Source organism: Phalacrocorax carbo, chromosome Z (assembly GCF_963921805.1).
Source record: "Phalacrocorax carbo chromosome Z, bPhaCar2.1, whole genome shotgun sequence".
Classification (NCBI taxonomy): Eukaryota; Metazoa; Chordata; class Aves; order Suliformes; family Phalacrocoracidae; genus Phalacrocorax; species Phalacrocorax carbo.
This window is the reverse complement of record NC_087548.1, coordinates 48,200,880-48,206,879: the sequence shown is the minus strand read 5'-3', so window position 1 is coordinate 48,206,879 and position 6,000 is coordinate 48,200,880.

Sequence of the window (6,000 nt, the reverse complement as noted above, 5' to 3'; positions counted from 1 at the left end):
TGTTTTCGCCTAAGAGCTAAGACACAGAGCTAGGCTGCTTAGAGCCAAACCTGGCTAGGGCTCTTTTGTTTTAAAAATGCTCCTTCCTTTCTGTTTGTCACCAAGTGTTTAACCTAAGTAGTTCAGTTCATGTCTCCTAAAAGGAGTTCATACACTACAGAGTGGAGGGATGGACAAGAGATGGGATTAATTTCAGAAGACATGTAAACTATTCATAGATTGTATTGAAACTCTGTGATATAAAGTGTGTGATTGGCCTGCCACAATGGTTGTGGGCATTAAAAATGGGATGTCCTGAAGGGTAATTTGTTATAAAGAGAACTAATTTTGATTTTTGCCTAGATCTTTTTCAGAAAACCTGGTTGTAGAAGGTGAACTATTCAACTGATAAACTGGAGGTGAAGGAGAGGGAGCAAAAGCAAGCAGAAGAGGACAGACTGAGGACAGACAGGCTGAGGACAACCTAGCTTGGTTTTGCCTTAAGCAAAGCAGCTTTTTTCCTGTGCCCAGAAATGTTTCTGAAGTCCACATTGCTGCAATGACAACAATTCCATAACTGCCAATTTCAGAATATATTTATGAAGGAGGTACATTGTTTATACAGGTTGGTCACTGTCAACAGCATACACAGGATTGTTACAGTAAGCGTGGCTGCTGGGATATTATTCATTAATAAACATTCTCAATACCAGGATAACCCCAGCTCCTGTCATCTACTGTGAAGAGCAGCTGTTAACAACCACAGCAAATCTACATAAGAATACGTTAAACTAGAAATGTTCTGGGTTTAAGGTGACTTATCTCCCAGTGTCCCCATATATGTGTGTGTGTGTGTGTGTGTGCGCGTGCACGTTGGTAGGAACTGCAGCGACTAAGGAAAACCTTAATCTATCAAAGTCTATGTTCAGACTGTCTCAAGTTCAATTTACTCTGGGACGGAGGACAAATACTGAAAGAACAAGTGATACCTTGCTCAGAGAACGAACAGTGCTTTGAAGATTCAGCTGACTGTTGGAAAGGTGAGATGGGAGATAAGAGGACTATCTAGGAGACCAATGCACACAAAAAGAAACCACAATCAGACAGCTTGTCTTTCAGGATAACACAATAGAGGAGAATGCAAGCACTTTTTAAAGTAGCTACCTTTATTGTGTTGGATATTGCATGTATAAGGTGTTTAAAGAGAGAAAAATGGTAGCAATAGTGCATCCCTAGGTGACCTTTAAAGTTGTGGCAAAAGGAACTGTTTCGGGCCCACTTTTATGGAATTGCCAGAGCCTAGCTAAGGGAATGATGTCACACTGAGGTAAGCAAAGCAGTGCCCGGGTTTGATCTCAGGATCGTGGGCTAACTCTGGGACAGGATGACAAGCAGTACAGTACCCATGTCTCCTGCACATCCTCCAAACTGTTGCAGCACAGCACTGCAGAACAGGCGAGCCAAGCAGTACCCCATCTGCAGAACCAGAGCTGGCCGGCGAGCCCTGGAGTGGCCTTCAGCCCCTCTTCTGGCTTGCAGAAGTCCCCAGGGTCCATCCACAACACTACAAACAGCCAGAAAAATCCCCTCTGTGAGCTTAGTAACTGTTACCTGGCTCTGCAATGGTCTGGTGGCTCCTTCCTGCCACATCTGCTGGTGACAGAACAAGTTTCCAGTATCAAAAAAGGTAGCACCTGGCATCCTGACTGTAGGGGGCGTTCCGCAAAGCTTTTGGTACCTGCCCTCGTCCACAAACCTGAGAATGTCCTGTTCTCTGAGCGAGAGAGGGTGGAGGTGTCCCAGTGTAACCCCATCCCTGCTGGACCCTCACGTAACACACAGACACCGGTCTCTTCTGTGCCAGTCCCTGCTTGTCCTGACACTGCCAATGTATCCCAACTCAGAATTATACGGCTGCAAGACAAAAACTGAACTTGTCCCACTCCGGATCATCCCATTCCTTTCAAACGTCTCCCTAAATTCCTTACCCTGAGCTGCATTATCCTCACCTGTCTTCTCATCCCAGCCTAAGCTCTCTGTCCAGAAGCCAGATGCCTGCTGCACAACTCCTCCTGCTCTGCTGGCCTAGGTACTGCTGCTCCCCCTCCCAACCAACAACTCTGGCTCTGGCTTTCATAGAGATTAAAAACCACAGGCACAAGCTGCTTTAACCAAACATCTGCTTGGGCAAGTCTCTGAGAGCAGGAGAGGAGATCATGTCCCAGAAAAATGGATGCAGTAGCCATAGCAAAAGCATATTTAAGTGTGTCGTAAGATAGATGTCCAGTATTCCTGTCTCTTTAAAATGGGCTTTGAAGGTACCGGCAGTGCCTCTGCATTCTTCCCGTGTCCTGCATTATGTCGGGTGTCTTGAGTGTGCTGGAACTTGATCCTTTTTCTTGGAGTACATATTCATTTTATTATACTGGAACGATATAATTTTTCTTGGAGTAAATATTCTTTCTCTCCTTTTTCTTTTTTTTTTTTTTGGATATAGATACATTTGGTGCTGTGGGTGAGTATGTAATTAACTTATCTTGCTGTCATGGTGTTTTTCATTTGTACATCTCTGAAGAGAAAAACACAGATGCATGAAGGCACAAACTAATTTAGTAATTACAGCTACAGGCCTTTTGGCTTGATTATGTTTCATACTCACAGCAAAAGGTGGTACTTTCCAAATATTTCTGCCCAGGAGAGCATAACTTTTCACACTCCCTTATGACCAACTTTTCTAACTGAAAGGGTTATATAGGCAGTACAGTTTTGTGAATCACCTGTAGATTACTTACAATTGTGCAGTGAGTCCACAGCCATAGTTAGGTAACCACTGGCTTAGGAATCAAATCACACCACAGTTTGTGTTCAGATCCTGGCATTCCCACAAATTTCACAGGCAACCTTTCCAGACGCTTTCATTATGCCTTATTTTTCCCATCACTAAAATGAATACAGATTGTATCAGCTGCTTCTCAGGACTGTTGGCATCACTGGTGTTTTGATGATGGTGAAATCTGGGTGGATGTGACCAGACAGGTACAAAGTGTCATTATTATATTTTACCGTCAAACAAACCCTTCAGTTCAGAGTTAGACTTCAGCAGACTTTGAGGAAAATGGATCGGGAAATTAAAACAAATAGCCAAGGACTAAACAGCAAAGAATGCTCATAATCTTCTGTTAAATTAGGTGTTTGAGAAAAAATGACTTGGTTTAACAGACGCAGAAAACAAGCAGATTCATCTGCAAGAGAAGAAAGTGAAAGCAAACAAACAGCCATGCAGAAGAAAATAATTCTGCCTTTAGCTACTGCCTTGCCTTCCCTGGAGCTGGGTAACAGCATAATTCATCACAATGTTTCAAAACACAGAATGTTTTAGCCACTAAATAATGTTCATTTTTCTTTTGTTTGGGACAACTTTTAAGGCATCATTTCCCTGGCTTGTTTAGAGCTTTGCAGCTTCTGGTATTTGGAAGGAAAGGCTTTTCTACAAGACTAAATTAAAAAAAGGATTGCAGTATTGTTTCTCGTAATAGTTCTTTTTCCTAGTGGACAAACCGTGTTGTTTGACTGAAGGCTAGGAAATGAACCGTAAACATCTGACCTGGAATCTGCTATTTTACTTGTGCTTATTAGTTTCCAGTGTGAATCTATTTTCTAGTTTCATAGTAAGAACAATGATTTCCTATTCTTTTTTGGAGTTATAAGTCCTAGGATAAAAAAAAACATTCTGGTTTTCACCATTGCTACTTCTCAATTTGCTTTTGCTGTTACTATAGCCTATAGCAGCCCAGCTGAAGGCTTCCACCTAGTGCAAAAAAAATGCAAGAGCACTGCTGGTCCAAATTCACAATATTCAATGACAACAACTGTAATTTCTGAGCATGCTGATAAAAATGCTTAGACTTGTACACTCAACATGGAGAATAATAGTCACTTTGATACATAAGGGGAGCTACTTCACACTGTAATTTCCTCTAAAACTATGGCTAATGTTCAAGTAAATTCTGGAGATGTCCTCAACCAGTAACTGTGGGTAAACTGAGAAAACAAGTGTCCCTAGAGATCAGTGTCATGGTTGTGGTCAGATCAGTGCTGGAAGAGAAAGGTAAAGTTTCACTGCTGTACTGAAAATCATCCTTGAATTATTTCAATCCCTCTTAAGTCCTCTTTTCAGACTTATAATTAATTTAAATGGGCAACGGACCCTGTTGTAGCATAGGGGAGAATTTCAAGAATCTGGCTGGTCCCATATGGACATTTGTGCATTCCAGGGATGGTTTATGAATGTGGTTTAGTTTTTCTCTAGAGACTTTCACCCGCCTGAGATGGAGTGGTGAGGAGATAACTTCCTGAGCACTGTCAGCGGTTACAGACATGCCTGTAACTAATAATGTGTTATCTCACTCTCTGAACTAGAAAGAAAAGAGGGGAGGGAATAAAAAAGATTAAGTGTTAAATTAATTTTAAATAGAAACACTGTTTTGTAGTTGCTTTTGTTTTACACACAACAACAGATTTCCTGCTATGATAAACTAGAAGGCTGAGAAACTGCTTGAAGTATTCACACTGGGATCAGACAGCGGGATCAGACCTTGGAGGGCATCAGGTCAGTGAAATACCTGAAGTATTTATCATCCAGAGACACAAATGAGAGGTTCATGAGCAGTTTTCTTGCAATAATTTGGCATCAGATTTAGGAGAATCAAAGAAATTTGGATCTTCTTGCAGCCTTTCACAGAATGAAGTAAAACATTTCTTTAAAGAAGTGGTATTTCTTCCTGGGCAATCACTCGTGGAAGAAAAAGCTTTTGTGTTTCAAGGCTGTTAAAAATCTAATGGCATTGTTTTCATGCGTTTTTAAAATCTCAGAAGTCCATAATAAGGTGCAAGCTTTGTGAGTCCATATTCTCTTTTCAGTAAAATAGATTCTTGAGTAACAGTTTAATTTTTCAAGATAAGCTTGAAGATAGAAGTATTCTTAGTGTGGTGTGTATTAGGAATAAGACCAGTAAGAGTGGTGTTTTGCTGATAAAACCTAACAAACATGGAGTCATGAACGCACCACTAAATTAGCATGAGACAGATGGTAAATATTTTACATTTATTTTTGTTAAATTGTTTATTTGCTACCTACTGATACAAACTCGATGTGCTTTTCTGTCTGATCAAGGGGCCTCTTCGCTTTGTTACAGTTCTTATTTACCCATGGTCAATCATTGTTTATGTCATGTTTATTTTCAAGGTCCTATAATGGCAATTTTAGTCTTAAAGAAGTTTTCTGAAGTAGTACAAAAAATAAGAACAGGAATTATCTTCATGCAGTAATATACTGTTGGACAGCTTGGTTTTTGTGTGCTTTAAGATGAGCTATTTGTGGGGAGAACACTTGATATTGAGTGATATAAATCACAGTTCTGCATATTTAAATCAGACATACATGCACAGATACTAAATTTTAAACTTTATTTTCCGTCTTAACTTCCAGACTGCAACTCACTGGTATAAGTTCATACATTAATTTTTTTAAAAGCATCCATTTTACTTATTACATGAATTGTAAATTACACCTAATGCAAATAAGTCTGCGAGAAGATTTTTCTCTTACTAATGCATTAGAATTTAGGAGCTAGTGTACTTCAATACAAATGGTAAGTAGCAGAGTGACAAATATGGATGACGAAAACAAAAACTGGAGAAACACATGGAAAAGTAAAGGTTATATGCTGAAAACAAGCAGGTGACTTCTGCTCCCTGGCTAACTCCCTCATTAACAGACCCTGCCTTTTGTGAAGTATGACACTTGGTGAGATTAAAGTAGCCTTTCTCATGAGTCCTCAGAAACTGTGAATGTCTTCCTTAGATAAAATGTTTAAGGATTCAGGGAGCAATCTGAACATCTTAAGGCAGCTGAACATGTAGGATTTCCCAGCGCAGGCATAGCATGGGGCAGGGAGAGAGGGATGTAGCAAATACAGTTTGCAGTCTTTTTGTCCTTCACCTTGCCTAGCAAAGGACAAA